The sequence below is a fragment of the Sorex fumeus genome, unplaced genomic scaffold, assembly GCF_029834395.1.
Source record: "Sorex fumeus unplaced genomic scaffold, SorFum_2.1 ptg000046l, whole genome shotgun sequence".
Lineage (NCBI taxonomy): Eukaryota > Metazoa > Chordata > Mammalia > Eulipotyphla > Soricidae > Sorex > Sorex fumeus.
This window is the reverse complement of record NW_026606103.1, coordinates 4948293-4961299: the sequence shown is the minus strand read 5'-3', so window position 1 is coordinate 4961299 and position 13007 is coordinate 4948293.

The following is a 13007-nucleotide window of genomic DNA, read 5'->3' as shown; positions in this document are numbered from 1 at the left end:
CCCACACCAAAGTAATTTATTAATGCTCTGTGAAGTAACCTGGAGATTTTAGAGACCTTATTGTGTCTAACAAAACTAGAGGACAAATATTTTGGTTCTATGAACAACCACAAATTTGGGGGCAGTTATATTGATTTTTCTCTACTATTATATATAAGGCAGAGTTTGTTACATTTATCACTTTTCTGTGAGTCAAAAATTTAGAAAGAGCTCACTCGATGATACTGAGATTAAAATATAAAGTAAAATGTCCCTGCAGTCTCTGCAGGCCCACATCTGCACCCCAGAAACTGCTTGCTCCTTAATTTTCCCGGTGAGGCTGACCACCTGGTCTTTTTCAGAGCTGGAAGTGGTTTCCCTTCCCTTCCACCTCACATCCTAGTAGCCCCTGTGCCTGCCCTCTGCAATCCCACATCCACGTTCCATACACGTAACTCAACTCTCTGCTTCTGAGCCTCATGACTGTGCATAGCAGATTCACTCATCACACCTTACATTGTACACACTTATCCCCCTATTGCCAGGAGAGGATGAGCAGGAAAGGAAAAGACGACACCCAGCCTAACCCTCACAGATTACCATGAGGGTGGACTACAGAGATTCACTCTCATAGCACGGCAGACACAGTGAAAAAGCTGTGTAGAAACCCACCAGGCCCACTAAGTGAAGGGAATAGCATAGGAATCTCTGCCAGTACCAACCAGCTCTATAGCCTTTCAGAGCCAACATGATGAGGATGTTTATGGACTGTATTTTGGTTTTTGGTTTGTTTTGGGGACAGATCTGGCTGTGCTCAGGGCTTACTTCTGAATCTGCTCAGGGATCCATCCTGGAAGAGTTTACAGGATCATAGATGGTGCTGAAAATCAAATCAGAGTAAGACACATGCAAGCAAGTGTCTCAATTCCTGGACTATCTCTCTGGCCCCAATCAGGATGTTCAATGAGCTCAAAGAAATTATGGTACAGGGAAGTAGCACTGTCCTCCTGTTGTTCATCGATTTGCTCGAGTGGGCACCAGTAACATCTCCATTGTGAGACTTGTTACTGTTCTTGGCATATTGAATATGTCACGGTTAGCTTGCCAGGCTTTGCCGAGGGGGTGCGAACTCGGTAGCTTGCCGGGCTCTCCAAGAGGGGTGGAAAAATCGAACCAAGGTCAGCCTGGGTCAGCTGTGTGAAAGGCAAGCACCCTACCTGCTGTGCTACCGCTCCAGCCCACAGGAAAGTATGCGAGCAAAAATTGAGATAACTGCAATTAGACGTGAGAAATGGAGTATAGTAGGTAAAATTTAAGACTTAAGGGCATCAGCAACAAACAGTAGCTAAGGAAAAGCTCAGTGAGCTACAACATTAGATTCAGGAAACCACTACAAAACAAAAAAAAATATGGAAGAATGTTTGAAAAGAAGTGAACTATGGAATTAGTTCAGATGACCAATATAAGATTCAGTGGAGTCCCTGAATAGTTAAATTAATCTCAGATGAGAATATCCTCGAGTGGTTAAGGAGTGCAAGCACTTCTATTCAAGGGACTCAAAGGGCACCAGAGAAAATAAGTCCAAATAGAAGAATTCTAAGATATATTGTAATCAGAATGACCAAAACCAGACAGAAACAGAACCCTGATAGCAGCAAGATTGTCATACACTGTCCCACTGTCCTTCTATTGTTCATCGATTTGCTTGAGCGGGTCCAGTAACGTCTCCATTTTGAGACTTGTTACTGTGCTTGGCATATTGAATAAGTCACGGGTAGCTTGCCAGGCTTTGTCGTGTGGGCGCGATACTCTCAGTCGCTTGCTGGGCTCTCTCAGAGGGGTGGAGGAATCGAACCCGGCTTGGTCAGGCTGGCTGCATGCAAGGCAAACACCCTATCACTGTGCTATTGCTCCAGTCCCAGCAGCAAGATCAAACAAGGAAATATATACAAAGGAACTCCCATAGGATTTATAGCAAGTCTATCAAATGAGACTCCAGGGGCCAGAAAAGAATGATGGGATAACTCCTCGGAATATATTCTGGAGAAGCAAAAAAGTACAGTTGAAATGACATCTGCACTTCTGTGTTTATTGCTGCACTATTCACAATAGCCAAAATCTGTAAAAAACCCGAGTGCCCAAGAACAGATGACTGGTAAAAGAAACTTTGGCACATCTACACAATGGAGTACTATGTAGCTGTTAGAAAAGATGAAGTCATGACATTTACATATAAGTGGTACTACAAGGAAAGTATCATGCTAAGCAAAATGAGTCAGAAAGAGAGGCACAGACATAGAAAGATTGCATTCATCTGGGGAACATAAAGTAACAAAATAGGAGACTAACACCCAAGAATAGCCGAGATAAGTACCAGGAGGTTCACTCCATGGCTTGCAGGCAGCCGCACATGCTAGGAGGAAAGGCAGCTCAGATAGAGAAGGGAGCACCAAATAATGAGAGTTGGGAGGATCCTCCCAGGATGGGAGAAGCATGCTGAAAGTAGACTATAGACCAAACATGATTGCCATTCAATGCCTCTTTTGAAAACCACAACACCCAAACGGAGAGAGAGAACAGAGAGAAATGCCCTGCCACAGAGGCAGGGTGGGATGGGGGGATGGGGGGTGGGAGAGATACTGGGATCCGTGGTGGTGGGAAATGGGCACTGGTGGAGGGATGGGTATTTGATCATTGTATAATTGAAACCCAAGCACAAAAAATTATAAGTCTACAACTATACCTCATGATGTTTCACTAATAAAAATCAAAATAAAAAAGAATGAGGGGATAAAACTAAATGAAATGAACATTCCACTGAGAACACCCTATCCAGTTAGATCATTCATATTTTAAGAAATAATTAAAATATTTATGGACAAGCAATAGCTTAGGGTATTCATAACATTGAAGGCAGGTTTGCAAGAGCATTAGAGTTTCTTTAAAAGATGAGACAAACTTCAAAAAACACTCATAACTTTTTAACAAATGGTGGCAAATACATTTGCTCATCTCAATTATTTTACTCAATGCAAATGCCCTGAACTCACCAACAAAAAGTCACAGAGTGGCAGGATGGATCAGAAAACTCAACCTAACTTTCTGCTGCCTACAATAGATACCTCTAAATAGTCAAGGTAAACACAGATTCAAAGTAAAAGGCTGAAAAATAGTCCTACAGGCAAATATTGACTTTGAAAAACTGGTTGAAGAGTATAATGATAATAACAGTGGGTAGGGTATTTGCTTTGCATGTACCCAACCTGGTCCAATCACCATTACACCATATGTTCTCCTGAAAATCGCTAGGAGTGATCCCTGAACACAGAGTCAGGAGAGTAACCACTGAGCATTGCTAAGGGTGACCCTCAAACAAACAAACTAACAGATAAACAAAGACTGGGGTGGCCATATCTATGCCAGACAACAAAAATTTCAAATAAAAAAGGCTATAAGGGACAGGGTTCATTGTGTTCATCAATACATCAAAAACTCACAAACCTAAAGACAGCCTCCTCATCAAATGGTGCTGGCAAAATTGGACAACTACATGTAAGAAAATAAAGCTGGATCCATATCTACATCTCACATAAAAGTCAATTCAAAGTGGATCAAAGACCTTGAGATCCACCTAGAAACTATTAAGTACATTGAGGAAAATATAGGCAGAATATTTCAATATTTGGGCCTCAAAGGTGCCTTCAATAATCTGATAACTGAGCAAATGCAAAAAATTTAAAAAATAAATGGAACTAAATGAATTTCAAAATAAATGGAACTACATGAAGTTTTGTTTTGTGTTTCATGGCAAAACAAAACAAAACAAAGAAAATCATGGACTAAAACTTAAAGACAGCCAACTCAATGGGAAAATATTTGCATTCACCTCAAACAGATAAAGATTTCATATCTGTAATCACTTGTCACTTGTCACTTGTCATCCCGTTGATCCATCGATTTGCTCGAGTGGGTACCAGTAATGACTCCATTCATCCCTGTTGCGTGCTAGCAAAGCCCAATGGCATATTGGGGGATCTTTCAGGGTCAGGGGAATGAGACCCATTATTGCTACTGTTTTTGGCATATCTAATACACCATGGGTAGCTTGCCAGGCTCTGCCGTGTGGGCAAGATACTCTCAGTAGATTGCCAGACTCTCTGAGAGGGATGGAAGATTTTGGGGCGGCCTCTAATTGCTTGTACAGGTGTTGTTCTCTTCTGGGAGCTCCTCCATATCTGTAATATATTAAATATTCACAAAGACCAACAGCAACAAAAAATGCGAAAATTCTATCAGCAAATGGGGAGAAGAAATGAATAGGCCATTCTCAGAGGAAGACAGTAGGATGGCTAGTAGGCACATGAAAAACATGCTCAGCATCATTTATCATTGGAAATTTCCAAATAAAGACCACAATGATATACCATTTGACACCAGAGAGAATGGCATGTATCAAAAATAGTAGTTATACTTAATTAAATTTATGGCAATTAAACTGTAACTGTCACTTCACAGGGTGTATTTAAATGTCTCCTATATTTTGTGAGTTGTGAAAATAGCACTCAATGAGGTATTTTGTGTTAATTTGGTCAACATTACATTCTCATTTTGTGAGAATGGTTTGTTTACCTGCTTACATATATTTTAATTATTTCCATTCTAGTAATGACCTATCATAGTTGGGTCTTTTAACTTCGATTTTATAACTGTCACCAAGAGTTTTACTTATTATCTCTCTAGTATTTTATCAAGATACACTCTATAACCAAGCATAATGATCCAAGACAACTATCTCCAGGATTTAAGGTTAAAATCTGTTGATCTGAGAAGACCTCTCCTAACTAATAGAGCTGGTGTTTTCACTATTTATTATTCTACTAAATGATAAATTGATTCTCGTGAAAATAAATGTGTTTATATAGTGTTTTTGTGTGTCTCCATATGCTGTAGTCTGCTTTGTGAATTGGCAATCTTTTCATTTCAGAGGTAGCTAGTCAGCTCATAAATGATTCACATGGTGCCCAGAGGTACAGTTAAAGAGGACAAACTGATGTCATGAATACATGTCTGCATAAAACTCTATTAATAATAAATTAGTTCTCTCTTGTAGTGTTACAATACAGTGCCTGTGTCTAATAAATACAGAGCATAAAATTAAGCAATTCTTTACAAAAAATGTGTCTTATAGAAAGACAATGTGTATCTTTTTGCTCTTTGTAATAGTTACCTAGAAAATTAATAGTAAAAGTACAATGTAACATTTTAAATAAATTTTACTCTATATAGTTGAAAAAAATAGTAGTTATGTGTTGATACATTCTATTTCCAGGGCTTAAGAATAGTCTCTCAAAAGGACATATGTACATGCATAAGAAAAAAGGACATATTCATTCTTGCACTTAGTACTATAGCTAAAATATGGAATCAGCCTAGATGTTCAAAGACAGATGAATGGATTATTAAGATGTGACTAATACACAATGGAATACTATGAAGTTTCAAGGAATTATGAATTCATGCAATTTCTTGCAACTTAGTTGGAACTGGAAGCTATCAGGCTGAGTGAAGTAAGCCAAAAGAAGAAAGAAAAACACAGGATGATCTTACTTCTGTATGCAATTATAGAATATTGGATGAGGAAATGTACTTTATTAAAGGGAAGATGCTTATATCACCTTTGAGCCCAGAATTTAGAGAGGAGACACACAGAGAAGGAAAGAAATCAAGGAGGAAGAAGAGGACAAGAAGTAAGGAGTTAACAGGCACTGGGCTTCATTTACACCAGTGATATGAGTGAGAGGTATATCCATATACCCAAAACACAGATTCAACAGAACTGAAAGTATGAGATCTAAGCAGCAAATTTGTAATGGCCTATCAGGTTGACAGGTGGGGGTATTATGGGGGGTAGGTGAAGGGATTCTAGGAGCACTAGCAGAGGGAAATTGACACTGGTAGAGACATTGGTGTTTAGTTATTGTATGCCTAAAACGCAACTATCAGTAACTTTGTAAATCATGGCTTTTTAATAAACAGGCTGGAATGATAGCAGAGGGTAGGGCGTTTGCCTTGCACGTGGCCCACAAAGTTGACCAAAGTTTGATTCCTCTGCCCCTCTCGGAGAGCCCAGCAAGTTACTGGGAGTATCTTGCCCACACGGCAAAGTTTGGCAAGCTACCCATGACGTATTCGATATGCCAACACAATAACAAGTCTCACAATGTTACTGGGCCCACTCGAGCAAATTGATGAACAACGGAAGGACAGTGACAGTGACAGTGATTTAAAAAAAAACCCTGACACTCCTAATTACATATGCACCTAAAGATAAACTATCAAATATTTAAAACAATTGCTAATGGAACTGAAGGAAGATATTGACAGTAACATAATGGTAGTAGGAGATTAAAACACCCCCAATCATCACTCAATTAATACTTAATGACATGAATTGAGCATCAATATAAAGAAAAGAAATTCTACCATTAAAGTCACTGTCACTGTCACTGTCCTCCTGTTGTTCATTGATTTGCTCGAGCGGGCCCAGTAACGTCTCCATTGTGAGACTTTGATGGTACTGTGTTTGGCATATAAAATACATTACGGGTAGCTTGCCAGGCTTTGCCGTGTGGGCGAGATACGCTTGGTAGCTTGCCAGACTCTCCGAGTAATCAAACCATTTTCACTTCTCTTGGGATACAGACTTGTCCACATATTTTCAAAAACTTTTATTTTAGTGTAATCTGAAGACATGACACCTTCTTGTCCAGTTTTTCTAATAATAAATCATAAATACACATACATAATATGCACCGCTTTTAAAATCATTATTAGTACTATTTCAGTACGTGGAATGATAAAATTATGAGATACTTATACTGAATATTTCTTTATCCTCCACGCAAATGAAATCTGCGTTCATCACAATCAACAGGCAAACAAGCTCCACCCTTGCTGCATTGTCTTTCCCCATGACACCACGTCCTGCTCAGACCCAGTCCTTCTCCTATAGCGCACCTGCCCTCACACTCTGAATGCAGCTGGAATAAAAGCCCACAACCGTCCTGACCTGCCTCACTTCGAATCCCCAAGAGCGCTCTAGAGGCTGCAATATTCACTTTGTATTTCCTAAATCTGGCCATGCTCCCATTCTTCTAAGGGGTTGTTATCCCATTCTTTTACCTCAAATCTCTAACATGAACTCCATCAGGTCCATCTCAGCAGAGGACCTTGCACTTTCTTTCCATGAGAAAGCAAACAACCAAAAGAGAATTCCAAGCGCCCCCATTACTTCTTATTTTCCTTTATTTGTCTCTATACATTCTTCTTTTTCTCCTATGACTGAACTAATTGAGCTCGCTCTTCCTTGAGGCTTGCTCTTTGCTCACAGCGATTCTACCATTTTACGAACTTAGTGACTTCTCTCCTGCAACTTCCTACTACCCCCACAACCCCCATTTTATTTTTGTCTGTTTTACTGACTCTTTGTATGGCATAGCCTGGCATAGCGAGCTCCCCAGGAGTATTCCAAAAACAAATGTATGCCAAAAACAAGTCTCACAATGGAGACCTTACTGGTGCCCGCTCGAGCAAATCGATGAACAATGGGAGGACAGTGCAGTGCTATTGACTCTTTTAATTATAATACAATGTGGCATTACTTTCCCCCATTACAATTTTACACAATTATATTAAACTTCTTCATTACCTTTGACTTTTTACCTAAAGCTCCACTTTTAAAAAAAAAATTTTTATTAGTGAAACACCATGAGGTACAGTTGTAGATTTACAATTTTTTGTGCTTGGGTTTCGATTATACAGTGATCAAATACCCATCCCTCCACCAGTGCCCATTTTCCACCACCATGGATAATATCCCTCCCACCCCCATCATCCCATCCCACCCTGCCTCTATGGCAGGGCATTCCCTTTTGTTCTCTCTCTCCTTTTGGGTGTTGTGGTCTGCAAAAGAAGCATTGAGTGGCAAACATGTTCAGTCCATAGTCTACTTTCAACATGCATCTCCCCTCCTGGGAGGACCCTCCCAACACCCTTTATTTGGTGCTCCCTTCTCTATCTGTGCTGCTCTTTCCCCTAGAATGCCCGGCTGGCCTCTAAGCTATGGAGTAATCCTCCTGGTGCTAATCTCAGCTATTCTTGGGTATTAATCTCATATTTTGTTACTTTATATCCCCCAGATGAATGCAATCTTTCTATGTCTATCCCTCTCTTACTGACTCATTTCGCTTAACATGATACTTTCCATGTAGTACCACTTGTATGTAAATTTCATGTCTTCATCTTTTCTAACAGCTGCATAGTACTCCATTGTGTAGATGTACCAAAGTTTCTTTAACCAGTCATCTAATCTCGGGAACTCAGCTTTTTTCCAGATTCTAGCTATTGTAAACAGTGTTGCAATGAACAAACAAGTGCAGATGTCACTTCAACTATACTTTTTTACCTCTCTGGGATATATTCCCAGGAGTGGTATTGCTGGATCAAATGGGAGCTCAATTTCTAATTTTTGGAGAATCTTCCACATTGTTTTCCAAAAGGGCTGAACCAGTCGACATTCCTACCAGCAGTGAAAGAGAGTCCCTTTCTCGCCACATCCGCGCCAACACCTGTTGCTTTTGTTCTTTTGGATGAGGGCCTCTCTCTGTGCTGTGAAATGATATCTCATTGTTGTTTTGATCTGCATCTCCCTGATGATTAGTGATGTAGAACATTTTCTCATGTGCCTTTTAACCATTCATATTTATTTTTTGGGAAAGTTTCTGTTCATTTCATCACCCCATTTTTTTTAGTAAAAGTAAAGACCCTCCCGTTGATCATCAATTTGCTTGAGTGGACCCAGTACCATCTCCATTGGAGACTTTTTTGTTACTGTGTTTGGCATATCGAATATGTCACGGGGAGCTTGCCAGGCTCTGTCGTGCGGGCGAGATACTCTCGGTAGCTTGCCGGGCTCTCCGAGAGCGGTGGAGGAATCGAACTTGGGTCAGCCATGTTGGCTGCATGCAAGGCAAACGCCCTACCTCTGTGCTATCGCTCCAGTCCCATTTTTTAAAAAAAAAATTTAATAGTGAGACATCATGAGGTACAGTTACGGACTTACACATTTTTGTGCTTGGGTTTCAATTATACAATGATCAAATACCCATCCCTCCACCAGTGCCCATTTCCCACCACCACAGATCCCAGTATCCCTCCAACCCCCCCATCCCCCCATCCCACCCTGTCTCTGTGGCAGGGCATTCCCTTTTGTTCTCTCTTTCTTATGGGTGCTGTGGTTTGCAAAAGAGGCAATGGGCATCACCCCATTTTTTGATGGGGTTAGATGTTTTCTTCTTGTGGAAATCAACCAGTGCTTTGTATATACTTGATATCAACCCTTGATCAGATGGGTATTGAGTAAATATCCTTTCCCATTCTGTAGATTGTCTTTGTATTCTGGTTATTGTAGCTTTTGAGGTGCAGAAGCTTCTTAATTTAAGATAATCCCATTTGTTTATCTCTGTTTCCACTTAGTTGGTCAGTAGAGTGTCATCTTTGAAGATACCATTCGCCCTCAATATCATGGAGAGTTTTGCTGACCTTGTCTTCAATGTACCTTATGGATTTTGGCCTGATGTTGAGATCTTTAATCCATTTTGATCTGACTTTTGTGCATGGTGTTAGGTCGAGGTCTGAGCCCATTTTTTTGCATGTGGTTGTCCAGTTATTCCAGCACCATTTGTTGAAGAGGCTTTCCTTGTTCCACTTCACATTTCTTGCTCCCTTATCAAAGATTAGATGTTCATAATTTTGGGATTGTGTGTACGGGTATTCCACCCTGTTTCATTGGTCTGCGGCCCTGGCTTTGTTTTGGTACCATGCTGTTTTAATTATTAACGCTTTGTAGTTGAGTTTGAGGTTGGGAAGGGTAATGCCTCCCCAGGTATTTTTCCCAAGAATTGCTTTAGCTATTCGTCGGCGTTTGTTGTTCCATATGAATTTCAGGAGTGCATGATCTATTTCTTTGAAGAATTTCATGACTATCCTTATAGGGATCGCATTGAATCTGTATAATGCTTTTGAGAGTATTGCCATTTTGACGATGTTGATTTAAGGAAGCTATTTTAATTATGCTAGGAACATCCTTTAACAAATCTGCAGGCTGAGAATCATTTGCAGAATAAAAGTCATTTTAATTCAACCATCCTTTTACTTTGAATGCCAACACACTTTGATATAAAAATAGTGTGGTACTTGTTCTTATGCTTCCTGGAAGGCTGGAACCATTCAGTGGTTTAGTAGTGTGATTGTATTATTATGTACTGAGGGGTTTGTATCTTGCTAGATTCTTTATGTATTCCTTATTCACAATTCAATTCAGAACTGTAAACATTTACAAATGAGATGAGAATTTCTCTCTGCATGAAACCAAGATTTCAGATAAAATTTGTGCTGTGTAGAGCCTCATGAGTGCACGAATACTTGCAATGTTTTTGTCATGTTTCATCACAAAATCTTAATTTATTACCTCAATGATTCATCACCAGTCATCTTGATATAGCAGGAGCAGAAGGGTGGAACGCCAGATGAATTTAGCCCTTATTTTAAATATCACCCTTGGAACAGGTAACCAATCAGAATAGATAATGGGATGACTGGACATGGAAGCAGTAAAAGGAAGACCCCAGTTCCATCTCTGTCTCCTTGCTCCCTCTCAGACTCTCCCTCTCTTCAGTGTGCAATATCAGGTAGACTGAGTGCCCAGACAGATGCCCCAAAATGCTCAGATTCAGGCAGGGCTCAGACACCCAAGTAGTGACAAGGTGCTGAGCACAGAAGTCTTATCCAAGTGAACCTGACTATGGCTGGAGACTAGGAAAGTTGGGACAAGATGACAAAAGACAGCTGGGGTACTGTTGGGAAGCCCGGCCTGAGGACACGTACAGAGCATAAGAATCTCACCAATGTATACATGGCCATGGCTGGAGACTCGGGGAAGCATACCTGGGTTAGAGAGTGATGCAGGGATGAGACCCGGCCTTCATTCATGGGAGGTGAGTAGACTGCATGGGACCAGACAGGTATGGGAGAGTGTCAGGGACGAGATAGGTGAGATCATTCATGCATTCATAGGGTGGGAGAGTGTTAGAAATAGGACAGGTGAGATCATTCATGGGAAAGGAGGGATAAAGGATATGTATGAACATCTGGGGAGGGACCTGGACCTGTATGCTTTAATGTACAATTTTAATTTTCTGAGTTTGTGTAGGAATCATTCATACAGTTCCCAAGAGCCCAACAGCATAGGAAAAGCCACCTTTTTTTGCTTTTTGGGTCACACCTGGCGATACACAGGGTTTACTCCTGGCTCTACACTCAGGAGTTACTCCTGGCGGTGCTCAGGGGATCATATGGGATGCTGGGAATCGAACCAGGGTCAGCCACGTGCAAGGCAAATGCCCTACCCGCTGTGCTATCTCTCCAGCCCCAGGAAAAGCCACTTTGATGCTAGCAGTCTGATATGGTGCTTTGCAGAACAAATAGATTTCCCCAAGTATTTTATTCAAGCCTTCTAATACAGCTAAGTGGAACAGTCAGTGATAGCTGCAGTAATACCAGTCAATTGATAAATTGAATCAGTTTTTTTTTCATGATATGGAATGGCATCTGTATTTATCATTATAGAATTATGATGATATTCTAAAGAGTAGCATATAATAACATACCGTTTTTCCTTTCAGTGGTCCACTTAGGCTGTTTCTATGCAAGAAGATAAAAGAACAGTTCTGAATTTATGTGATGTGAGGCATTTAAATTTTTCTAACTTTGTAACCAATATTCTGCTCTTGTTACCAATCTTATGCAGGAGCCCTTTTTAAATTCTTTTTTCAATAATCATAGAAATAATTGAAACATGTGACATATTCTATTTTACTAGTAGATGTTGGGCTGAGGTGGTATTGCAAACAAGCAATCCAGCGAGCAATAGAGACTCTGTCTCATTCTCAATATGCTTATTTCTTAGATACTCTCATTCTCACTGGTCTTTGCTCTGCGTCTGAGACCTCAAGGGTGCTTTCATTTCACTTGTGTGTTTAATGTTTAACCTTGTCTAGCTATGGATGGAAGGAAAAGAGCAAACACCAAACCCTCCTGAGAGACTCCTGAACTTTGTCATACAGTCCCCTAGAGGTGGATGTTTGATGATATTATCTTGAAGTTTTACAGGAATGGGCTGCCATTTCTTAGGGATGTGTTAAACCACAGAGTAAAAGATAATGAAACCAAAGTCTCTGGAAACTGAACGCACTTTCACGTCATCCATACCAGATTTTTATTTTCAACTCATTTTTTTCTACCATCCCTATAAACCTCTAATTACAAACTGGGAGTAAGCTGGTTTGGGTGAAGAAGAATTCCCCCATGTTCTAATATTGCTAATACATAAGCAAATCAAGAATATTTTTGGCACAAACTTTTGTCTTTCAAGTTTTGACTTTCAAGCTAATAGCAGCCACATTTGGGTTTATAGTAATAATGATATTGTTATTTGTATGGAGATATTGGTTCAGTCGCTGATTCTAAACATGAGATTTAAGTTAAACAGAAGAAGAAAAAGCAAGGCAGACAAAACCAGTTTGAGGAATTCATAATGAATTTCTAATTAGTGACCCTGATTTTTTACTGCTGTATTTTATGAATTTTTTTAAAAAAATTTATTAGTGAAACAACATGAGGTGCAGTTGTAGACTTACAAATTTTTTTGCTTGGATTTCAATTATACAATGATCAAATACCCATCCCTCCACCAGTACCCATTTTCCACCACCACGGGTCAGTATCCCTCCCACCCCCCATTCCCCCATCCCACCCTGCCTCTGTGGCAGGACATTCCCTCTTGTTCTCTCTCTCCTTTTGGGTGCTGTGGTTTGCAAAAGAGGCATTGAGTGGCAATCATGTTTGGCTATAGTCTACTTTCAGCATGCTTCTCCCATCCTGGGAGGATCCTCCCAGCAGCATTTATTTGG